Source organism: Lagenorhynchus albirostris, chromosome 15, assembly GCF_949774975.1.
Source record: "Lagenorhynchus albirostris chromosome 15, mLagAlb1.1, whole genome shotgun sequence".
In the NCBI taxonomy this organism is placed as follows: Eukaryota; Metazoa; Chordata; class Mammalia; order Artiodactyla; family Delphinidae; genus Lagenorhynchus; species Lagenorhynchus albirostris.
In genome coordinates, this window is record NC_083109.1 from 85,032,328 (window position 1) to 85,058,077 (window position 25,750).

Sequence of the window (25,750 nt, forward strand, 5' to 3'; positions counted from 1 at the left end):
ACATTTAAAGAATATCAAATCTCTCAGACAGAAAAAAAAAAAAAAAAAAAAAAACGTTCAAAGTCTACCAGAACTGCTAAGCTGTGGAATTACTGCAGATGAAGTAGGATGAATGGCACACAGCCTGCTTCCCTGCAGTCAACACAGTGCCGGTGGTGGGACAGCAGCGTGAGGATAAAGGGCATGTCACCTGGACCCAGGGTCAGAAGCACAGGGACAGGCGGGAGGTGGTGACCGAGAGCTGGAAGGAAGGAGCCAGCCCCGCGGTCATCTGGGCGCAGAGTCAGAAAGTCAAGCTCTGGAGACGGAGGTGGGCAAAGGAGGACACGGGAGCTCAGCCAAGTGACGGCAGGAGCCTGGGGGTTGGGAGCAAGAGAACTGCATTGAGAATCCAGTGGAAATACCCTGGCTCCCGGCGGGAAGCAAGTGACTCACCTTCTCCGAGCCTTATCTCCCTAATTTGTAAAATGATGCCCGTCTCACAGGGCCATTCAACACAGGAGTATACTTTTGACACTCTCACTTTCGACGTATGTTTGTATGTTACACGACGCACATCAGACAGCGTGTGGCACACAGGACGTGCTTCGGAACTCGAGGCCGCAGCACCGCGGTGAAGGGGAGACTGAGGCCCTCAGTGCCTGCTCTGCCCCAGGGCTTCCCGTCTCTGCCAGGACGGCCTCCCCGCAGACGCTCTGAAGGCCCGTGCGCCCTGGATGTGAGGCTGCGGGGTGCTGGACCTCGAGGGAAGGCCCGCAGCCCTGCTCGCGGCCCGGGAGGAGCGAGCCCGCCTGCAGGCTTGGGGCCCACACGTCCCCACACGCCTCCTCATGAAGGTCTCCACAGCTCACTCAAAACACAGCCTCTTTCTTTCAAAAAAAGAGCCTATGCCCTGAAAGTGGAATTTTCCAGAACATCTGAGAAAGCAAATCCCTCGTTTGGGCTTCCTCTGTCAGAACCGTCATCTTGCCCGTCCTGCTTCCTAGGCGAGCGCTACCGGCCACGCGCCTCAGGGGATCTCCGTGGCCAAACCGGCGAGGCTGCGGCTCCCCGCTCTGTTCCCTCCGTGGAGCCGGGGGTCGCCCTGGCCGCCCGGAAAATAACGAGCTCAAAGGCCCCCTCCACCGGGAGATGCTGAGGCACATCTGCCCGGAGACACACAAACGTGCAAGATGAGCCAACCACACGGGCACACGTATTCAACCAGGGGCAACCCCGATCCGGGAAAGACGGGGCGGCGGCAAAGGCCACGGCCCCCAAGACTCCAAAGAACCTCGGCTCTCCGGTTCCTAGTGGGTCCAGATCTACAGGGTTCTCACTTAGGTCAGAAGAGGGTCCCGTCCAGAAGCAGCAGCCAATGGCGCCTCCAGGACCTTTCGAAACCTCCAAATGTTCCTGCTCCAAAACAAGTGGTCTAAAACTTCTAGGAACAAGAGAAAAATAAGGTGGAGAACACACGGGAGTCAAAGGCCTTAGGAGAGCCCTCGGTGCTGAGCTATAGGTTCCTCGGTGTTTTCTGAAAGCTTTTCTCAACATCCAATAATGATGATATTTATTGGTTGCATTGACCAGATGACGTAAACAATTACAGACATGCTTTAAAATTCAGGCAACTGGCTATCTGGGCAGAGCAAGAAGTGACCGTCTCGAGCCAGGGCCACGGGTGCTGGGCTCCTCTGGCATCTCTGGTGCCGGCTCTCACCTCACTGCAGTGTCCCGATTTGCGGGGAGATCCGTCCACCTTCTGGAATAAGGAGGGGCGGATGTGTTATTCATCTTTGCACGGAGCAAAGTGCCTGGGCTATAAGAGCCCTTCTGTGAGCGCTCGTTGAAGGAAGAATTAAGTCTTGTCCAAATAGAGCACGGCTGGTTATTATTACCAGCTCTTTATCGCTACAGGATGATAACGACAGGAGCAAGTACCTCTTATTTCCAGGCACTGCGCGAGCTGGGGAATATGAGAGTTAACTGCAGGGGGTCAGAGGTCAGCGACGTCAAGGAGGTCTGGGTTTAGCAGAGGAAGAGAGTCACGTCAGAAGAGCAAGCAGCTGGTGGTGGGGTCAGGAGAGCCGAGGGGAGGGACGCGGCAGGATGCGGGGTCGGGAGTGCTGCGAGACTGATTCTTCCAGGGGAATTAGGAAGGGCTTGAGCCCGGCCCTTGGAAGATGGACAGTATTCACCAGGCAGAGGAGGGAAGGAAAGGCATTCCAGGAACAGGGAAAAAAGAAAGTGGAAACCGGGTTGGCTTGTTTGGAAAACTATCAAGTGGTTCTTGAAGGTTGAGGGGAAACTGGGGCGTGGGAGTGACCCCAGAGGAGGCTGTCAGGGGAGGGGGGCCATGCTACCAAGTTTGGACTTTATCCAGTAGGAAATGGAGAGCCACTGAAGGCCCTTGAGGAGGAAAGTGGTGACGGAGACCGTGCGGGGCTGTTGCGGGCGTCGGTGGGGGGAGAAGAGGGGCCGACGGCAGCTGGGTGTGCGCAGGGAAGCTCTCCCGGCTTCTGGCTCCAGTGGTTTGGGTGGATGGCGGAGCAGCTCATAAGAGTGAAAGCTCAGGAGCAAGAAGGGTTGGGGTGATGATGCGGGCATGTGAAACTGGCGGACAAGGAGGCCTGGGGGTGTCCACGTGGGCAGGAGCACTGGCTGGTCAGCGGCACGAGAGTTCGGGGATGAGCACGGAAGACAGGGCTTGGAGGGCCCCCAGGCGGCTGGAGTCTTAAAGGGCAGGCACAGGAAGTGCACATGGATGGGATAATTGGCGGTCGGGGCAGCGGAAGAAGGAGGAGAAAGACATGATGACACTAAGGAAAGAGGCTGCTGTTCCTTCCAAATGAACAGGAATTCTCACACGGACAATCAAGGTTGCTTCTGCTCAGTTTTTGAAGATGAATCTTTGAGTTTCCCTCCTAGGACAATTACTAAGGAAGGCGGAGCTATATATAAGTAAAAATCCTGACCTTCCCCAAAAAGCGTTTCATTGTGCCACGGAGCACACTAGTAGACACTGCAGAGCTCGAGTCACTCTTTTGTTCGGTTCTATAGCTCAGCTTCTACAAACAGGCTGCCTAGGGCCATTCTCAACCGCTTTCTGGCAATAAAAAGCACAATTTAATTGGTCAGTCTCTTATGATTCTTGACCTTCTTCCATGCACAGCAAGGTACACTCGTGCCCTTTTGGGGGATGGGTGAAACAGCTCCAAGACATTTTACTTGAAGAAAATCAAGTGGCTTTTCTTTTCTTTCTTTTTTTTTTTTAAATAAATAAATTTATTTTAAAAAAGAAGAAGAAGAAAGCTCTACTGCTTTCTGCTCTCCCACTTAACAGCCTCGTGACATCGCAGGCATGTTACTAACCCTCTCCTGTGCCTCATTTTCCTCATCTGTAATGTGGGGATAATAGTACCGCCTCACCTACTCAAGCTCATCACTGAGTGCCCCAAAGTGATTATTAACATTGAGACCCAACTTAATTACTTAGTTCATATAACACAGCCAGAAGAGACAAGTTATATTATAGCATCACTGGGTTTATAATAATATATAAGTAAATATCAGAGCCACACCAGGGAGCACAAAAAGTTAGATTTATTGTTTCTGACAACTGCATAGCGACTTTTAGTTTGTTCATTATTCCCAGCATCACAAATCTGAAATACAATTTTGCTCCTCAGTTACAAACAAATACTCTGAAAAGTGATTAGGTAGCTTTTAAAAAATCATCATTATTCATTTAAGCTAGAATATCTTAAAAATCTTGGCCAGGCAAGATATTAGCTTGACCTTTATAAACCTCTGCATAAAGTGAAAAACCAATCAAGGCATACAGATTTCATTTTGTTCTATGTTTTTAAATACCATCCTTTGTTTCCCTTAAGAGGTTTTGATCTATTCATTCAAAAGTATTCTGAAGCTCTACTGCCCGTTTAAGACAGAATGAAGGCATTTAGAGCATCTGAACTGAGTGCTGTCTTGACGGAACCGAAGCGGGAACTCGATCAGGGTCCTCGCGGGCCTCCCAGCCATGCCTTTGCACAGGAAAGGAACCATCTTTGTTGGTCATCACTCCTGTTATGTCTACATGCGCCCACTTAGGATAGTCACAAATTCTTTCCGAAATGCTGCAGCCGTCCGTGCTCCTGCAGATCTGTATTTTCCAATGCTATTATTAACATCAGCTAGTTGGCAACCTACAATCTGTGTTGTGTAAGGTTCAAAGACAGGCATCCTCCAGACACGGTCTCCCGTTTCAATGCTGGCCTCAAATAGTTTGTTCCACAGCCAGGAAGAACTGGTAAAGACCCCAGTGGCACCGGACCCCAAAGCTGCATCCATGGCACCTGTCAGGGTGGCGGCACTGATGACGACCTTTGGGTTAAAAGTGTGCACGCAGCAGAGCACATCGGCCAGGAGGAGTCTCCCCTCAGCGTCAGTGTCATCCACCTGTATGGTCTTCCCGGTCTTGGCTCTAACAACATCCCCAGGCTGTTGGCCTTCCCGCTGGGCATATTTTCACAAAGAGGGGCCAAACCTACGACGCTGAAGGGCAGGTCGAGCTTGGCGGCAGGCACGATGGCTGAACAGACATGGCGGCTCCTCCCATGTCAGCCCTCATGAGGTCCATGTTTGCAGCCGCCTTGAGGGAGATGCCACCACTGTCAAAGGTAATCCCCTTCCCAACAAACACCAAAGGAGGGTCACCTGCATTGCCTTTGTAGTGAATTTCCAGGAAGACTGGAGGCTCTTCGGACCCTCTGGCCACACTGAGGAATGACCCCATTTCCTGTTCCTGAATCCAAGGCTTGGGTCTGATGTGGACGTCTGTTTTACTACTAGCAATTTGAGATTCTTCTCAGTAATTCCGGAAAATCTGGTTGGCATCATCTCATTGGCGGGCGTCTCACCAAGTGGCACGCCAGGTTCTGCCCAGAAGCAAAGAGGACTCCCCTCTGCCAGGCCTCCTGATACCCACTTCCATGGAGCCACCTTCTTTTCCTGCTTCAGGTCGTCACACTCGTAGAGCCCAGGCACCACTCCTCACGCATGGGCGTCTCCACAGGGGTCCGCCTCCACGGACGGGATCTCCGGGTCCTGAACCTGTCTGCACCCCGCTGCAACAGCGGCTCTGATGTTTTCTTTGCCTTTGCCAGTTTTCCTGGTCATCAACTCCGGCCGTCTTTTTGCCGAGGCCAACCACACCATGCTGGAGAAGCCCTCATGCAGACCATAAACGGTTTGGGTTTTGCCTGCCTTCAGGGGTGGTCCAGATATGTTCAAGAGATCTCTCAGCTTTCCAGACACCAATTTATTAAAATTCTCTCCTGCGCTTATAAACTGGGGCACATCATCTTTTTCTTTGCCACAGATTCCTAAAACAAGGCCCTTCGTCTTGTCTGCGGCGGCTGGACCGAGTCCCCAGAAGCGCTTCCCGCTCAGATGTCGGACGGGCGACTCTCACGGCAGCCGGAAGAGGCAGCAAGAGCATCTTTTCGGCTCGGCCCCCCGGCACCGCCCTCCACCAAGTACGTGGCGCAAGGAGGGCGAGTGCGCGCCTGGGAGCCCGGCTTTCGTTGGGGGGGGGGGGGGCGGGGGTCGGTGGTTGGGCTCCAGTGGCTTTTCCACTCATCAGTTGCTTTTGCAACCCTTCGGAGTCTGTCATCCTTCTCGGAATTATTAAAACGGCCTGGCAAAGGGATTAAGTGCTCTCCTGCCTGCAAAGCATCTCAACAGGTGTGTCTGATCGCTTGCCACCATGGGAGCTGGCGTCTTGATAGCTCAGATCCTGTAGAGCTGAACCCTCCAGGGCACGTACGTTTTAAGAGACTAGGAGAGAGAGGTGTGTGTGTGTGTGTGTGTGTGTGTGTATATATATATATATTATATATATAATCTCCAAGAACCCATAGAAATTATTACTTTTGTTGTTGTTAACATGTGCTACAGTAAAAGGTGTATAGGCAATAGGCAAACCAGGTCATTCCCTCAGATTCCAAGAGGTGAGTTTCTCAAGGCAGAACCTGGGCAATTTTAAGACGCACTTTATTGTGAAAAGTGAAATAGACAGCATGAATTTTCTCCTGATTGGAAAACTCTTGTTCACCAAATAGAAAGTCCCTCCCACCTTTCACTTTCCCCAAACCCACTTTTTAGTTTCTGCGCCCCTGGCTCCTGAACGGGCGAGGCAGGCGTGTAAATTCCTGCGTTAATAATGCCCTGTGTGTGGAGCTGCCGAAGCAGACTCTCCTATCCTTCTAAATGCTGCGTGCTTAGTCGCTCAGTGAGCGAGACCCCGCTCACGGCCGCGAAGGCGCTGGGCAGTGCCGCTGGACGAGCCCCGTCACAGAAGCCCTGCTGCTCCCTCCGAGGAGAGTCTGCACCGGCCGACTCACTCCTTGTTTACTGTACAACGGTGGGAGGGAACACAGCCGTATACCCCATTCACAATTTTACCTTTACGTGTACTCCCATTTTTATCTCAATACACTTCTGGACTTTTCTATTGACGAGAGAGGATAAATAAAATAATGTGACAGCTTGACAAACAATCCAGCAGTTTCTTTTCTTCTCATTCATAACATGTTTGAAAACTTGCACATTTGGAAATCAATGGAATGTTACCAAGAATGTATTTTCATCAGCAGAGGAAAATGAAGGTGATAAAAGGCAACTCTGCAGCAGGCTTATTCGTTTATTTATTGATTGATAGAACACAGAACAGGAGTGTGGATTTAGGAACTGCATGGCTGGACCCTGGAGTGATCCAAACGTACAGAGACAGCAGCTTTCCATTCAAGCATATAAATGCATAACCTACCGTTGAATGCAAAAGAACCACAACCAACAAAGAAACTGGGGCCATGTGTAGTTTGGGTGGGACAGAGAAGTAAGAGGGTGTTCTTCAGGAAGTTAGGTCAATTTTCCAAACGGCCTACTGAAATTATTGAGAAGGTACCTAGGCACAACAGCAGATCACTTTTAGCTTCAGTGAGAAATGCCCTTGAATAATTTTGCCAAACGTGCCAACCTGGGCGTGGAGCCCAAGCCCACCGGGGCGACTGATGCCCATCTGAGGCTATTAGCAAGGACAACGGGGAACTGCAGGACCCCTTGGCAAGGGCCCTCTGAAGCCTTGGTCCCTTCCAGCCGCAGCTGGAGGAGTTCCAAGGAAAAAGTTTTTCTCAAAGTTCCCATGAGACACAAAGTATTTAGAGGTTGGTAGATCTGCAGGAAGAACACCACTGCCTTGAGCAACCTCGAGCAGAGAAATCAAAACCACGTCTGGTTTCTTTAGTGACCATAAAGCCATCATTTGGAGGACCGGAGCTACGCTGACGGGGGCCTCTGCCTCCGCAGGCTGGGGGGCCCTCTGACAATGGCGAGCCCACCCCTCCCAGCCGAGCTCTTCCCCTTGCTCCGCGCTCCACGGGACCCTCCACTCACTATGCTTGTTTGGTTTGTGTCTGTCTCTCCCCGCAGGAGACCAGGAGCACAGGCACTTTCGTCTGTTCTGTTTTAGCCACTCTCTCCAGGCCTACACAGTGCCTCGTGCACAGCAGGTATCCAGTAAGTATCTGTTGACTGAACACGGAGAGAAGGGCTTGGGTTCCTGTGCTTCACCCGCCGTGTGGCAGGCGCTCTCTGAAACATCCCAGCCGCCCTCCTCCGACCTGAGCGCCTCCGCCTGCGACAACTTTCCCCATTCCTACCCCCCGCCTGCACTGCAGCCTGCCGAAGTCCACCATCCATCGGGGCCAGGGAGCATGCCACCTCCTCCAGGAAGGCTTCCCAGGCCCTCAGTTAAAGTGCCCTTCCCTCTCGGTACCTGCTGCTGCTTTTTAAAAGTTGTGGCTAAATATACATACCATGAAATGTACCATTTTAACCATTTTTAAGTGCACAGAACCGTGGCATCAATTTACACCGTTGTGCAGCCGTCCCCAGCATCCCTTTCCAGAACCTCATCTCCCCAGACTGAGACTCTGTCCCCATTAGACACCTGCTCCTCATCCCTTCCTCCCCAGCCCCCTCCCCCTCTCCTGCTCTCTGTCTCTGTGAGTTTGACTCCAGGTACCTCACGTAAATGGAGTCACACGGGATTTGTTCTTTCATGACTGGCTCAGTTCACAGAGCATAATGCCTTCAAGGTTCATGTATGTGGTAACATGGATCAGAATTTCATTCTTTTTTAAGGCTGAATAACGGTCCATTGTATGGACGGACCACATTTCATTTTATCCATTCATCTGCAGATAGACACTTAGGTTGTTGCTTCCGCCTGTTGGCTGTTGTGAATACTGCTGTTATGAACATGGGTGTGTGAGTGAGTATCTGTTTCAGTCTCTGTTTTCAGTTCTTTGGGGTATATATCCAGAAGTAGAACTGCTGAATCAGATGGTAATTCTGCGATTAAGTGTTTAAGGACACATCATACCATTTTCCACAATGGCTGTGCAATTATACACTCCCACCAGCAAGGCAAAAAAGAGTTCCAACTTCTCCACACCCTCACCAACACTTGTTGTTTTCTCTTTGTTTAGACTGTCTTCAGAGTAGCCGACCTAATGGGTGGGAGTGGTGTATCATTTGATTTGATTTCCCTACTGATTAGTGAAGTAGAGCATTTTCCCATGTGCTCAATTAGCCATTTGTATATCATCTTTGGAGAAACATCTATTCCAGTCCTTTGCTCAGTTTTTTTTTTTTTTTTTTTTTTTTTTTTTTTTTTGTGGTACATGGGCCTCTCACTGCTGTGGCCTCTCCCGTTGTGGAGCACAGGCTCCGGACGCGCAGGCTCAGTGGCCATGGCTCACGGGCCCAGCCGCTCCGCGGCATGTGGGATCTTCCCGGACCGGGGCACGAACCCGCGTCCCCTGCATCGGCAGGCGGACTCTCAACCACTGTGCCACCAGGGAAGCCCCTTTGCTCAGTTCTTAAATCAGGTTGTTTGTTTGGTTGTTGAGTTGCAGGAGTCCTTTATATTTTCTGAACATTAATCCCTTATCAGGTGTAGGATTTACAAGTACTTCCCCCTATTCCATGGGTTGCCTTTTCACTCTGTTGATAGTGTCCTTTGATGCGCAAAAGTGTTTAATTTTGATGAAGTCCAATTCATCTGTGTTTTCTTTGCCTGTGATTTTGGTGTCATATCTAAGAAATCACTGACAAATCCAATGTCATCAAGCTTTCCCCCCTGTTGTCTTCAAGGAGTTGGACAGTTCTCGGTCTCAGCTGTAGGTCCTTTGACCCGCTCTGACCCTGGCCCTGGGGTACGCGGTGTAAGGCACGCAGTGCACTTTCCACACTTGGTTCGTATCGCTCTGGAGCTGGTGTTGCCCGTGCCCTGCCCACAGTCTCTGTCACCTGCCGCTTACTTACAAACCCACGACTTTCTGCAAACACCTGCCAGTTCCTATCTGAGGTCATTCTCTGGCCAGGGGTATGACTGGCCTACAAGGGTGAGGTGGAGAGATAAGCCTGCATGCCTGGACGTTAATGTCCCTGGAAGTCGTTCTCAAGGAATAAAGCATAGGAGCTGATGAGTAAATCCCTGCACTTTCTCCCTCAGTCAGCGACACTACGGTGGCTTCTATGTAGTCTCCCTGAGGCTCCTGGGGGACCCAGGACAGATGTTCACTGAGGATGGGCTCACTCACTGATGCACCTGCACTTTGCCCACTCCTTTGCCCATAGTTCCTGGGACCACCTCTAACTAAACGCCTGGACCCACATTTTCACTGAACCCACACGCTCTGCTTCTGGGGGAAAGTGAGACAAACCTTGGTCTCCTTCAGACCAGGGCACCTGTACAAGCACACATCTGCCCCATCCACTGTAATCTCCTTAAGGTGTGCGATTCTTAGTCTTCAGAGCCTCTGGAAACAGTCAGTGCCTAACAGATGCTTGCCAGATCGAATTTCCAAACAGACACCAATATCTGTTCCTAAAATAATCAAATCTCTTCCCAAGACAAGAGTTTTGCATGTAAGTTTCTGGAGAGTAGCACAGCTCTGCTCCTGAGACATGTTTATGACCCTCTGTCAGGCTCCAGTCCTGCTGAACGTCAGATTGTCTTTACATAGCATGAATCACAAACAGAATCTGTAACTAGAAAAGTGTCTCACAGATAAAACCCAGAACAAAGAAATGCAATCCTGAGTCCCTGGAGAAAAACAGAAAATTATCTTAACAAACGCTGTGAGCACATGAGAGAAAGAAAAAAGAAAAAAAAAGGAGATAAATAAGAGAGAAAGGGGCCACAGTATGTTAAGCAGAATATATCAGGAAAACCACAGTTGTGCCCTCCTCCTTAAAATACAATAAAGATCTTTAGAAAACCAGACTAAATTGAAGTTATTTTCCTTGCTACAGATACCATTGTTCAACTCACAGACTAGGAATTATGGCAATTGAAGCTGAAAGTAAATTCATGGTCTAGTTATAAAGACGCCTGCTTGGGAAGCCAGACCGCAGGTGAACACTCCCAGGGCTGTTACTTTCGGAAGACTTTGTTTGACTGGAACAACATAAAACTGAAAGCTTTGTATTCTACAGCTCCCCCAGCCACGTGAAAACACAAAGGGCTGAGGGGCCAACAGTTTGAGAAACAGGTTTCTCAATGTTTCAGCTCCTTCCCAGAAGGGGCACCCCACAGACCAACAGATGACCTTCTTTTTATTTTTTCATGTAAGACTGATATCCTAAATAAAACCAGAGCTTCTCAAATGAGAAATCCAAGACCAATAAAACCTCTCACTTACATATTTAGTGTTTCATAAAACTGCAATGCCGCAAGGTGGTTATACCCAGAACTGGAGAAATATTTTATCGAGCGTGTGGTATTTTCTTCTGTTTCCCACCTTAAATGCCAATGTTCATACAAATATATTGATGAACACTTCCTCTGCTGTGTTTTTAGGTAATCAATTTCTTATTTATTCCATCTTAGAAGAGAGCAAACTCTGAGGCAGGAAATCCTGCAGGTGTCCTAACCAGCACAGAGCAACTGAGAGTACTACATGTTCCAAAACAATAAACGGTAAGTAAACAACCTGATGGGTAACCATGTCCAACAACCATATTCATTCCAAGCTAATTCCAGGAATAGAACTGTATTCTGTTTCCTAACATTAGGATCAAGGAGCATTTCTCTCTGGAGGATGGAGTGAGGACTTTACCCCAGCTCATCTCTAGGTGGGCCAGGCAGGGCTGTATCTCTACCAACGTGGCAGGGCTGACCGCTCCCAACGTACCAGCGCAGGTTCTGGGCTCGGTCTATTTGGAGATTCATCATTCTGACTGGAGAGCGCTGGCCCCGAGAAGAATAAATAATCAGGCTGGGGACATTCAGCTAGAGAGCAGCGCCACACACAACCTGAGCGCACAGGTGAGACAGGAGTGGGGGGCTTGGCTTGTGTCTTGGTCTAACTCTCTCTCCCTCCCACTCCTGCTCACGTGTGCGCTCTCTCTCCCCTGTCTCCGGAAATTTGGTAGGTCATTGTCCTTGATGGGGAGCACAGCAGACAAGACCACAGAATGAGCCGGGGCACAGGGAGGCTTCGATAGTGACGGATGAGAGCTCGTAACTGTGGAGGAATCTCCCCTTCTGTTTTCCCATCTCTCTTCTTTTTGCTAGTGTTGCTATATCAGAATTACCCTTGGGTGTCACAACAGAGGTACAAAGAAATCAGGAAATCTTAAGAGAAGAAAATATTTCTCTTCCTGTCTGCCCTAGCTTCCTTTAAATGAATAAAGTCAGTCCCACAGTGCAAGAATAGAGTCCTCAGCAAGAACAAGACGTTTTCTGACATGACCCAAGGTTATCTATTTAAGCCAACTGCTCCCCTACTCAATCTGCTAGGAAGCAAGTTTTTTTCTTTTTTTTAAATGTCAACACAGTCTCATTTATATTTTGGTCTAAAATCAACACCAACAATAAATCTAAGGTTGATGACAGAAAGAGGGAGAGCATATGAAGAGCAGAAGCTGTGGATATAAAGAATGAAGCCCACCAAACGCAGCTAAGGTCCCGCTTAAGATACCTACTTAAAATTAATTACTGCAGGTGTTATGAGAGGGGAGTGCGCTGCTGGTGGAAACATAAGACGTCTGTTCACATAACCTGGAAGGCAGGTGAATAAAAAATAAACTCCTAATCCCATGTATGGGATTGTTCAAATATACTAAGAAAGAAGCTGGCCATTGTGGGCCTGTTTAAAACGTGGAAGGGTGATGATTACTCAGCAAACCTGGACAGTGCAAACTATCAATTCAAACAAATAAGCACTTCGCGTGTTTCACACACTTAGCAGTCTGCTGTAGTTTTAAAGCAGCATGGCCACTCAGCTTTCTGCGTGACAGCACGAATAACAGATTTAGAGAGAATTTATAGGAGATCCAAAAGTAATTATGGCAAATCTTTAAACAACAGGCACTTCCACCAAACCTCTCCCAAAGCTTCCAATAAGACGATCCATCTGTTTATTTAAATCTACCTTAGTGTCTGGTCAATCCATGGAACTGCTCATTTATTGGCAGTGAAATGCCCCCAGAAGCTTGCACAGAGGGGGAGACAGAACGGAACTGGAGCTAGGACAGTGTCTCTTTAACCAGCATGGGATCAGTCAGCACACAGATGTGGGTGGAACTCACCGAGGAAGGCAGAGGGGAGCTTAAGGAACTTAGAATTCACCCCACATGCCTGGACAGAGGCAAGAATCTTCCCCCAAATTACTTCCCCCCAAAGTGGGAGCTGCCTTTGGTTGAGTCCTTTAAAAGTCTCTCAGATGACAAACGCTCCCTTTATTTCTTTGTTTTGAAAATTAAGTACTGCTTGGGAAAGACACATTAGCCTAAAATAACCCCAATTGAAACATGTGGTGGTTACCTGGAAGGAATCAGTTTTTAGAAAGATGTAGAAATTTAACATAGGGTTAGTAATTTGCTCCCACTTATACGTGTTGGTTATTGTTCTGAAAGGCCTTTTAAATATCATTTGGAAAAGCAAAATGTTAATGTGGTACATCCACACTGTTGGATGCTACCCAGCAGTAAAAAACGCCGAGGAAGCTCTTTATAGACTGATATAGAAAGACCTCTAAGATGTACTGATAAATGAAAAAGCAAAGTGCTGAACAGCAAATATGACACGTTCCTTTTGGGGTAGGAGAGAAGGAAGAAATAAGACTATGCATGCATATTTGCTGTTATTTACATAAAGAAAAATAATGGAATAAAAATAAAAATAATTCAGTGAGACAGATGCAGGAATCATTTTTCTTTTACAACTAGGCTTTTCTAAGAAATGGCTAGAGATAAGACCTTCTAAATGATGATAAAAATACAAATCAAATATATTTATAAACATACTTTTCTTCTTCTAAACCTGGTACAAAATTTATTTTCCTCAGAGTGTCTTTTCTGATTAATTAATTTCAACCCACTCACTAATTAGCTTAATTTGACATCAATATTTTCAGTTTCCAAAACACCAAAAAACCACGTACAGTTTTACAAACATTCTTAAGACCTTTTTATTTATATCTTCTAAACTGGTGCTTCTCAAACCTTCATATGCACACAAGTCATCTGGGAGCCTGTTCCAAAGCAGACTCCAAAGCAGCACGTCTGGGCAGAGCTAGATCCCACATCACTCAGCTCCCAGGTGAAGCCTGTCCTGCTGCCTATGCTCTGACAGCAGAGCTCTCACTACTTAGAAGGAAAAGATCATGCTTTTCAGCACATGGTGAGTTTTCAATACATATCAGCCAACTCATTGCTCCTCAGAGTGGTACTGGGACCTGCAGTACAGACCTCTTCTGGGAGCTGGATAGAGGGGCAGAGTCTTGGGCCATACCCTGGGCCTACTGAATCAGGACCTAAATGTTAAACTCTCTGTGTGATGTGTAAGCTCATTCAATTTGAAAAACTCTGTGCTAGGTGATCTTACTCTTCAATTAGGATTATTTTCCCATGTTTATCAATTACATAAAAGAAAACATATACAAATACTCTGTATTCATGAATGTGACTCAGCAGGAAGGAGTCCTGCTGGGGGTGGAAGGATGCAAGGTCTGGGACAACCACTGGGAAAAAGAGGCAGGAGGAAACTTGGGGTGAGTCCGAGGATTTCTGCGCAGCGCTGCCATCTCCAGAGACTCTAGAAGCTACCAGTCTGGGGGAACTTCAGTCCTGCGGAGGAGGAAGCAGGTGGAAGGTGGGCCAAGCCTCGGCAACCTGGGTACGCTGGAAGGTCAGGAGAGGACTGACACCACACGGGAACGATTAGGATGCGGACACCGTGGTGTGGAGGAAGGAAAGGAGGCTAGGAGAGGGCTAACAAATTGGGCAGGAGAGATGAGCTAGGGATTGAGGAAGTAACAAGGACAAAGGGCAGGAAGAGTGGAAGGGAAGGATGACCATGAACAGAATTAAAGATCCCAAAGGCAGAACATTTTCAGGGATTATAAGGATTACAGCACATTTATGAACTGCTGAGTGCGGGCCAGACTCACTGTGCTACTCACTGTGTGTCCATTATCATGTCTGTTTCTATTGTTCACATTTTGACAGATAAGGAAACAGACTCACCAGGTAGCTTTCCTGCCCCATGTCACAGCACAGAGCTGGATACACACCCAGGGCTTTATGACTAGAATCTGTGCTCTTAACTCCTACCCCATCCTAACCCCAATGAGGAGGTCCCAGGTGTGGTCACACACAAGTAGCAGAGATAAAAGTCCATAGAGAGAAGGCTGAGAAATCCTGTAGCCAGAGTGGTCATTTCAAATGCTGAACTCAGGCCAATCTTCCTAGAACCCAGGCTCGTCACACTCAGACCCTGATAACTGCTCCAGGACCCGCCACTTTGAGTCTACACACCCCTACCTTGGGTGGGAGACATTATCATGGTTCACAATATGTTGAGCTCTCTGCTCCTTCTAGATACAAGGGGAGGATCCTTCTCTTTTCCCAATGAGTTAGGTGTAGGTACCAGTCAGCCATGTATCGATAACTGGTTTTGGCCCATGAAATGTGAGTGGAAGGGATCTACGTCATTTCCAAGCAGATGCATTCAAGTGCCTCTGTGCGACCCCCTGTGCCCCTGCAGTGAACCTGCGGACACGCCACATCTTAGAACAGTGACAGACTTGACAGCCTGGGTCTGAGCACTGTACAGTGAGCAGACTCCTCTCCCACACAGAACCTCTGCTGCACATGCAACGTGAGTGAGAAATAAACTGTGCTGTTTAGGCCCCTGAGACCTTCAGGTTGTCTTTATTGCAGTGTTCCTCTGTCTACCCTGACGGACTGACTTGGCTTCCAAGAGCCCCTTTAATCCATTCCCCCCAAATAATCTGACTGTGTTCTCCACTTCTCCCCAGCATCCCTCCTCAACTCTGGTCATGCTGGTTTCCTCACACCTGGCCCACGTCTGCTGCTCTGCTCCTGGCCCGTATCCGCCCCTCCACCCCTCCCAACCGATCTACGAATGACCTCATAGGCCATCTAGTTCCACAGACATCCTTCAAGGGCCAGACCAAACCTCCCCACCTCTGAAATTTTCCCTAATCACTCTGACCCTTCTTCCAAATCCATAAGACCCTCACAGAACCCATTACACAAGGTAACACTTCAATAAACATTTTGTTCAAAGGAATTTAGAAGACCAGCTCTGCTGCCTTGTCTAAAAATGCCAACAGAATCCTGAGATTAACCTTCAGAACACCCCTGGGAGTGGGGGAAACACGGCACTGCTTGTATGTTCCTTGTAGGTTAAGGCACAAATCTGGAACGCCCTTCTGGTTGCTGGTCTCCAGAAAAGAAGGGCAGGAAGGTTTGAGAAGGACACACAAAACAGCCAGGGCGACGGCACAGGCGGGGTCGTCTGGTCTGTGAAGGGCACTGCGTTCAATCTGGCAGATGCAGGCTGGGCAGATGGTCACCATCTATAAAACCCTGAAGCCTGTGTCCAGGGTCAACAGGGACGGCACCATCAAGTCTCAGCAACGAGGGACAGAAGTCAGGGGCAAGTCTGGACTTTAAGGACACATAAGAGGGCAAGTAGGGGCCAACTCTGCCCAGATCATAGCTTGACCAGGAGTGAAGATAAACACAGTGGTTCCTAGCCCATAATAAACTTTTAAGGCAGCTTAGGCTCCTTTGAGGAAGACTCCTGTGTGTCTAGAGCTGACACTGGCAAGGACAGCTATATCTAATGTCTCCTGATGACACTGAGACAGAGCATCAGATGGGACAGAGAGTTGGGTCCAGCAAGGTAAATTTTATCTTCTTGAAAGAAGTCAGGGCTCCCCTGGTGGCGCAGTGGTTAAGAATCCACCTGCCAATGCAGGGGACACAGGTTCGGGCCCTGGCCCGGGAAGATCCCACATGCCGCGTAACAACTAAGCCAGTGCGCCACAACTACTGAGCCCACATGCCACAACTACTGAAGTCTGCGCGCCTAGAGCCCGTGCTCCACAACAAAGAGAAGCGACCGCAATGAGAAGCCCGCGCACCGCAATGAAGAGTAGCCCCCGCTCGCCGCAACTAGAGACAGCCCGCGCGCAGCAACAAAGACCCAACGCAGCCATAAATAAATCAATAAATAAAAGCAACTTATTATTACTTAAAAAAAAAAAAGAGAAGTCACCCTCCACACGGCAGTCTGGCCCAGTGGCTGAGAGGGCATGCGGGGGGAGGTGGGGACACCCCACCTGAGTCTAACTCTTGGCTTCCCACTCGGCTGTGCGAACGTGGACACATTCCCGACCGTCTCCAAGTCCTAGTTTCCTCATCTGGAAAGTGGGACAATAGCTCCTGCCTCAAAGGTTGCTGTAAATGTGAAGATGAAAGGGCATGTGAAGCGTGGGATCGGATCCCAGATACGGACTGAGGGTGTTTTCAGTGTTAGTTTCTGCGTTTCTATCTGCTGTTGCTGCTGCCGTCATTCTCTGTATTATTGGTCTTTCCAAAGAAAACGTGTCCACTTCTGCTGCTGGGTAGAACCAAAGGTGCATAAAGCTGTCTTGCAGCTTGGTATTTTTGGACCTGACCTGTTCTTTGCCACTTTTGAGCAGTTTCTTTTTTTTTTTACTAAAAAAAAGTTTAATCATCATAATCAAGTAATATTTGCACATGTAGATAAAATGTGCATTTACTGATAAAATTATCTTGTGAAAGGTTTTTAATTAAGTCGTAGAATTGAGGCACTTAAACTAAGTAACAGTATTAGCTCACGACATGGAATTCTATACTGAAGAAGCAAAGATCTGTTCAACAATCTAGAGAATTCGACCAAAAAACCCACTTGCACTTTAATCAACTAGCCTAGCAGCCCTAATGGCTCTGGATACAGTAGATAATGACTATAGTTTATGTTAGCGGAGAATTCTATTAATTTTCCTATACCTTTTTGAAGTTATATCATGAATGGCTATTAATGCTTCCTAATCAAGACAGAGCCAGTCACTGAAACAATTAACCTATTTCTGAAGGTGCAAATAGAAAGATAATTCATCAATTCCCTATTTTTTCCCTCTGCTGCAACACTAGGCTGGCTTTTGTCACTAAATACGCTTCTCCTCAGGACTCACAGCAGCTGCTGTCAGCAATAGAGGACACACAGAGCATGTGTTCGTTTAGAAGGGTCATTGCTGTAGTTCTGTGGTGAGGAACAGTCATTTGTTAACTCAGGTACGAGCCTCAGTCACAACCACGATTTCCACCATCTAAAGACATTAAATGAAGCTAGATTCCTGCAAAGAAATACACCTCAAAATCCCATCTACTTATGAGATTAGAGGGTATTGTTTTTACTGCCGAGCAGATCTCTCTACAGTGACCTAAGGCACGTCCAGACAAGCAAGCTGGACGGGACAGCAGAAGATGGCGCAGACGGGGCACCTCTGTACCAGCCAGTGGCTGCACTTCACGCAGAGCCCTGGTACACCACACGCCCGATGAATGACGGTGTCACAGAAAGAGCTCACGCTTGGCCTCCAAGGGCCTTGTGGTTTGTTCCGGCTTTGCTGCCCACTCTCTGACCCTGGCAAGCTTGTTCCCCTCCAGCTTCCTCTTACTACGGGAGAAATGGGGCTGCGCTGCTGTGAGGACTAAGTGAAAGAACGCATGTAGGTGCTTATAACAGCGGCTAGCATGCGGTAGGTGCTCAATAAAGTGAGCGCCTCAAAATACCTAACTACAAAGCAGGAGAAGAACTAAAGAACCCAACATTTGCTGGATTAAAAAAGGTTTTTTCCGCTAAGTCATGTGACTGCTTTAGAACGTCATACATTTTTTAAAAGATTCTCAAATACCAACATGTTTATCACCTTTTCCATATAATATTTAGTCAGACCTGGTTCATTAAGACCTCAACTTCTGAGCCCCCAAATCCAAGCTATGAAATCTGAGGAACAGAACGGGGCGAGCCCCTACCTGCCCCTCACGCACAGCGTGAGCCGATGGAGAGCCGTCGGTGGACGGATCAGGAGCCGGTCTGAGGCCTGAAGCCCAGGACTGAGGACCCCGCTTAAGTCCTAGGAATGACCAGGCTATCGAGACTGACCTCTATGTAAGTTCAGGTCCCCACATGTCCTGTGGGAAATGGGGCTTCTGCCGACTCGCTCCCTAAACGGATTAATCCTGAAAGGATTATTGCTCCTGCTTGACATAAGGGGAGAAGTCAGGTAAGTTGGCCTAGTCACCGAGTTACGAGGCGGCTGGGACGGAAGGTGAACCCAGATCTGTGTGACGCCCCAGCCCGTGTCCCTGACCACCACGCCTCGCTGCCCCTGAGACACACATGGCTGGTATGTGACAGCCTGTGCTCTGAGGGGTGACTGTGAAGTCAAAACAATTTAGTGCCATTTCCCTGGAACCAGCCCCAGAGCACCGTTTGCAGAGCACCTACTCTTTGCCAGGCCTTAGGCTACGTGTCTATTCACACATCACCCAGTCACTGTTGACATCAACCGCGTTCTCCCGCCTCCGAGGGTCCTCTCATGGCGAGGAAGGAGTACCATCTACAGGTCTGCTCAGCACCGCGGCCAGTGTTCTTTCTGCTGTAACTCACGCTCCTGTGACCTCCATTCGTGTGTGTTTAAAGAGGCGCTTATTCGGGGTCTGGAGGATTAGAAAAGACACCGTGGCTGTGCCTGGGCAGAGCTGATCCACTCCCCCCGCAGAAGCTCCAAATACTCGTCACAGGCTCGTCTGGGGCCCCTGTACTTCAGGACGCAGAAAGGGGTAAAGTGTTTGTACCGCTTATTACCGTACAAACCTCTAAAACCGCGGAAACACAAAGGACTGCTGAAAACACAATTCCTAAAGGAGAACTTCCACATCACGAATGGGAAGAGGTGGCGCGATGACGGCCCAGAAGACAGGGAGTGCAGGTGATGTGTCCGCGCACAGGGAGGCTGAGCTGGGGGCCCCTCAGCAGACGGGGCGGCACGCGCAGCCTTTCCCAGCAGGCGCTCCGCCCGGTCACCTCCTATTCCGAGACATTGGCGACCCTCAAGACACCTGCCCTCGGCTGAAGACAGAAGCGAGGTCCTCGTGCCCGAAGAGTCCCTGCGAGGAGCGCGGGCCGGCCCTTCCGAGGTCTGCGGGGTGCGACCCGCGGGGCGCGGGGGCGGGGCGCAGGGAGGCCCCCTCCGCTCCACCCCGACCAGCACCGCCGCCTCGGCGACCGGAGTTGGACCGCGGTGGCTTCCGCGCAGGGGACACGCCGAGCCTTGGGGCGCTGTAGCATCACTGGCCGCCATCCCGCCCAGCAGAGCAGGGCAGGGCTCCCTGCCCAGAGTCCCCGCGGGGCTCTTCCTCATGTCTAGTGCCGGCCACGTTAAGAGAGGGTGAACCGACCTCGAGGTCTCAGTCCTCTGCTGCAGTGATGTCACCGTCCCCACGGGGCAAGGGGGTGGTGCCTCCCGTTCTCACGTGGGTCTGAAGCCTCCCAGCCCTGCGCCGCGACACTGGGCTGCTCGCTTTGGTCCGTCATACGCTCAGGAAGAGCGGGTGGCCTCCGAGCTACAGTGGGACAGGGAGAAGGGGAAGGCGCTGGCAGACCAGACCTCGAGGGTCAGTCTGGAGGGCAGCATGTGGCACGTCGTGGAGCGAGTGACAGACTCCAGCCCCCGTCCCCACAAGACCAGCGGGGAAACGACAACGGCCGTAATGAGGAGTGAGAGTCCAGGACCTGAGGTCCCAGACAAGTGGGCTGTTTACAGTGAAGGCTGTGGCCCCCTCACCATAAACTGTCACAAACACGGCAACAAGAAAACAAACATTTTGAGCGGGAAGAGTTATGACAGACAGGAGGAGGGCGATGGGTGGAGAAATTCATTATTATCTTTAGTGCCACTTGGTAAACCTGAAAATTAACACGCCACAGCTCCCTGCGGGATGGCTGGTGGGACACTGCAAACTAATCCACAGAGTGGAGGGTCCGCGCGCCTAAGGAAAAGGGCTGCCCCTCCTCGGTCACCTGTCAGCACCCCTGGAGAAATGTTCTGAGCACTCTTCTCCTCAGCAACAGGCTGAACGTAATAGAACTGAAAGGGATGTGCCGGCATCGGCCTGCGTCCTGCTTGCATCCCGCTTGCTGTCCGACAGCGACTGTGCGCGTGGCCAGGGTGGCCCGGGATGCACCGCTGGCGGGGGAGGCTGCACCCGTCACCACGCCCAGCGGATGCCTATCCTGCTATCCCGGCTACAGCACCCCTGGTCAGGAAGGGCCTCCTTTTTCCGTTCCCATATGCAGAGCATCATTCTGTCCAAGCCAGGTACAACTGAATGTCTTCCAAGAAATCATCCAGGAGCCAAACTGCACTTTCTAGCACACGTCCTCAGCTCCATCCTCTCTCACACTCCTCACAGGCCACTGCCATCAAGTTGAGCCACTGTTGCTCAGAAACACGTGGGAGCCCAACTTCTCCCCGCCACCAGCATCACTCACTGCCGCAAAGGCCGGTCTCACCGACCACCTGGCGGATACGGCAGCTTCCCGGGTCCTGTGAGTCTCTGTGGTTACATGCCCTTGGGTCACCCTGAATGCTGCTGTTAAAAAAAAATCAAACTCCTGCCCCTAGGTGATTTGAACTCACCCATTTTGTGCTTCTTAAATCCCTATAGAAATTTCCAAAGGAACAAAATAGGGAAATAACTGTATCAATACTGAAAATCAGGATTGCTTCCATCCACAGGAGAGTTTTTGCAAGGTGGTAGGAATGAGCCCTGAGGGGGCAAAGGCTTACTGATCTGAATTCCCATCTGCAGAAGAAAAGTCAAAGGGACTCCCACCTCACCCCCTGGGGAACCGCGTAAGTGTGGCCAAGGTCAGAATGAGCAGTCTTCATTTTAAAGCATGTGGAGGAACATCTCCTTTATGAAATGGAACACTTCAGGAAATTTCTGAATCACACTGATTCAGATGAGTCAGAAAATCTGAATCGAATAAAAAACTCATTGAGAAGAGTCAATAATATACTATAAATTTGAAAACGGAATAATCGGAGATCAGGAAAGATTGTTTTTAGATGAGAATACAATTGCCAAAATGAAAAATGCAATAGAAGCCCAGAAGAACAGATCAAAATAGTGCGTAAAATCAAATCAGTGAATTTGGCTGGGATTGAGAGCTCTTCCTAGAATTCAGAGAAGATAGATTAAACGAGCTATGAGGAGAGGATAAGCAAAATGGAAGACTGGTCCACTATAAGCACAATAGGAATTCCAGATGGGAGAAGTAGAGCCAGTGAAAGAAAAATGTTAATCACATTAACAATGTGGAAAAATTCCCTGACATGAACACAGAAGATCTGTGTCTTCAAAAAAAAAAAAAAAAAAAAAAAAAAGGGCTTCCGGAGTACCAGGAAAGAGAGAGCCACTACAGTCATGTCCCAGTAGAATGTTGGAGCTTCATGGAGAAATAAAACTTACAAGAGTCAAGATAGATAAAGCAAGGTATCAACCCAAAGGAAACGAAAACTGAAAACCTCCAGACTTCTCCTCTACAACATTAAATGCTAGAAGAGGATGAAGTGACATCTACAGAGCTTTAATGGAGTTAAATTGTATCGCAAATATCCTAAAGATGTCAATCACGGGCCATCCCTTCTCAAGGAATCTGACAGTTTTATCCCATGTCACACCCAGTGGTTTTGTGATAAACATTTAGCAGCCGGCCCCAATCTGCAGTATTCGCCAATGACTCCCACCCTGGCATATCTCAGGCTACACGTACGCCTACAGTCAGTACTCACCAGCACAAGACTGACTGAAACCCCACCCTCAAGCCCCCAACCCAAGGCTGCCCAAAGTTACCAGGCCAGGACTACAACGGGTAGGAATCTGGCAATCAGACTTACCTTCTCAGGAATTTTAGCAAAGAAACAGAGACGACTGTCAGCCACTGAATCTGAGTGGTCATGATGTAAAACTGAGGCTGGTGGCAGAAGTAGGCAAAACAGGCTGGTGAACCAGAGGAGGGTGCCAAGAGGCACAGAGGAGCAGAGATGAGGCCGCCCGGCTCCCGAGGAGCTGGGAAGTGCTTTGGGTCCAGGGAGTTTGTACTTTCAGTTTCTCAAGAGGCCTGCAGGTATCTTGTTCTTGAGCTCCATGAGATTCACTCATTCCTTTTGTTCATATGAACCCCATTTTCACACTGGAGCCAGCAGGTTTTTATGGGTATCTATTTCTTGCGATCAAAAAGCTCTACTAGGGCCTCCTTGGTGGCGCAGTGGTTGAGAGTCCGCCTGCCGATGCAGCGGACACGGATTCGTGCCCCGGTCCGGGAGGATCCCACGTGCCGTGGAGCGGCTGGGCCCGTGGGCCATGGCCGCTGAGCCTGCGCGTCCGGAGCCTGTGCTCCGCAACGGGAGAGGCCACAGCAGTGAGAGGCCCGTGTACCGCAAAAAAAAAAAAAAAAAAAAGCTCTACTAGAACACCCTTAAAATAACAGCTCCACTTCTAGGAATTTAGTGTGAAGAAATAATTTTGATGTTCACACAGATACAGCTAAAAGGCTATTCATCATTCTGTCTATAATGGTGAAAATCTGGAAACAACCTAAATGTCCAACGATTGAGAATTAGGCTGATGAATCATGATGCTTACTTAAATGAAGAACACTACGCAGCTATTTAAAATGATAAGGTAGATAGCTAATACTGTATAAGTAATAAGATATTAAGTGAACAAGTTTACAAAATAGTACATACAGTATGATCTAATTTCACTAAAAATGTCTATTTTTTATTTGTATGAAACACATACAGGCAGACCTTGGAGATATTGCTGGTTTGGTTCCAGACCACCACTATAAAGGGAATATCACAATAAAGCAAGTCACATGAATCTTCTGGTTTCCCAGAGCATATGGAACATAGTTATGTTTACTCTATGCTGCAGTCTATTAAGTGTGCAATAGCATTATGTCTTAAAAACAATGTAATATCTTAATAAGAAAATACTTTATTGCTTAAAAATGCTAATCATCATCTGAGCCGTCAGCAAGTTGCAATCTTTTTGCCAGTGGAAGGTCCTGCCTCGATGTGGACGGCTGCTGACTGATCAGGGTTGTGTCTGCTGCAGGTGGGTGGCGATCTCAAAACGAGACAGCTAAGAAGTCTGCTGCACTGATTGATCTCCTTTCACGAAGGATTTCTCTGTAGCCTGCAGTGCTGTATGACAGCATTTTACTCAGAGCAGAACTTCTTTCAAAATTGGAGTCGATCCTCTCAAACCCTGTTGCTCCTTTATCAACTAAGAGTGTGTACTATTCTAAATCCTTTGTTTCACTGCAACAATCTTCACTAGTAGATTCCAGCTCAAGAAACCACTTTCTTGGCTCATCCATAAGGAACACCTCCTTAACCGTGAAAGTTTTGTCATGAGATTACAGCAATTCAGTCCCATCTTCAGGATCCATTTCTAATTCTAGTTCTCTTGCTGTTTCCACTACATCTGCAGTTATTTCCTCCACTGTAATCTCGAACCTCTCAACGTCATCCATGAGGGTTGGTATCAACTTCTTCTAAATTCCTGTTACTGTTGATATCTTGACATCGTCCCATGAACCAGGAATGTTCTTAATGGCATCTAGAATGGTGACTCCTTTCCAGAAGGTGTTCAATTGACTTTGCTAGGTTCCATCAGAGGAATCACTATCTATGGCGGCTACAGCCTTATGGAATGTATTTCTTAAATAATAAGACTTGAAATTTGAAATGACTCCTTGATCCATGGACTGCAGAATGGATGTTGTGCATGAAACTGGCATGAAAACATTAATCTCATTGCACATCTCCATCAGAGCTCTTGGGTGACCAGGTGCATTGTCTGAGCAGGAATATTTTGAAAGGATTCTTTTTTTCTGAGCAGTAGGTCTCAACATTGGGCTTGAGATATTCAGCACATCACATTCTAAACAGATGTGCTATCATCCAAGCTTTGTTCTTCCACTTATAGAGCACGCGCAGAGTAGATTAATTATCATTCTTAAGGGCCCTAGGACTTTCGGATGGTAATTGTCTTCAACTTAAAGTCACCAGCTGCTTTAGCCCCTAACAAGAGAGTTAGCCTGTCCTTTCAAGCTTTGAAGCCAGGCATTGACTTTTCCTCTCTTGCAATGAAAGTCCTAGATGTCATCTACTTCCAATATAAGGCTGTCTCATCTACACTGAAAATCTGTTGTTTACTGTGGCCAGCTTCATGAATTATCTTACCTGGATCTCCCGGATAACTTGCTGCAGCTTCTACGTCCGCACCTGCTGCTTCACCTTGCACTTTTTTTTTTTTTTTTTTTTTTTGCGGTACGCGGGCCTCTCACTGTTGTGGCCTCTCCCGTTGCAGAGCACAGGCTCCGGATGCGCAGGCTCAGCGGCCATGGCTCACGGGCCCAGCCGCTCTGTGGCATCTTCCTGGACCGGGGCACAAACCCATGACCCCTGCATCGGCAGGCGGACTCTCAACCACTGCGCCACCAGGGAAGCCCCACCTTGCACTTTTATGTTATGGATATGACTTCTTTCCTTAAACCTCATTAAACCAACCTCTGCTGTCTTCAAACTTTTCTTCTGCAGCTTCCTCACCTCTCCCAGGCTTTACAGAATTGAAGAGAGTTAGGGCCTTCCTCTGGATTTGGCATTGGCATTAAGGGAATGTCGTGGCTGGTTTGATCTTCTGTCCAGACCACTAAAACTTTCTCCACATCAGCCATAAGGCTGTTTTGCTTCCTTATCAGTCGTGTTCACTGGAGTAGCACTTTGAATTGACTTTCAAATTAAAGCAAGAGGTGCAAGAGGCCTAGCTTTCAGCCTGTCTCAGTGTCTGACATGCCTTCCTCACTGAGCTTAATCACGTCTAGCTTTTGATTTAAAGTGACAGAGGTGCCACTCTTCCTTTCACTTGAACTCTTAGAAGTGACTGTAGGATTATTAAGTGGCCTAATTTCAATACTGTTGTGTCTCGGAGAACAGGGAAACCCGAGGAGAGGGAGAGAGATGGGGGAACAGCGGTCAGTGCAACAGTCAGAACACACACAGCGTTTATCAGTTAAGTTTGTTGCCTTATGTGGGTGTGGTTCGTGGTTTTGTCTGTATAGCTTTGCTTTCACCATTTGTCCTAGGGTTCTATCCGTCCGTTTTTTTGTTGTTGTTGTTTTGTTTTGGTTTGTTTTTCTTAAAAAATTTTTTTTCTTAATAATCATTTTTTATTTTAATTATTTTATTTTATTTTATCTTACTTTATTTTA

At 48.5% G+C, this 25,750-nt stretch overlaps 1 protein-coding gene and 1 pseudogene across 1 annotated transcript in view; both read right to left on the reverse strand.

Annotated features, from left to right (window-relative positions):
• Positions 1-25,750, reverse strand: part of SDK1 (sidekick cell adhesion molecule 1) — an 817,812-nt gene that overhangs the window by 234,551 nt on the left and 557,511 nt on the right. The gene's annotated exons all lie outside the window — the stretch shown is intronic.
• Positions 3,913-5,482, reverse strand: LOC132505520 (cytosol aminopeptidase-like; annotated as a pseudogene).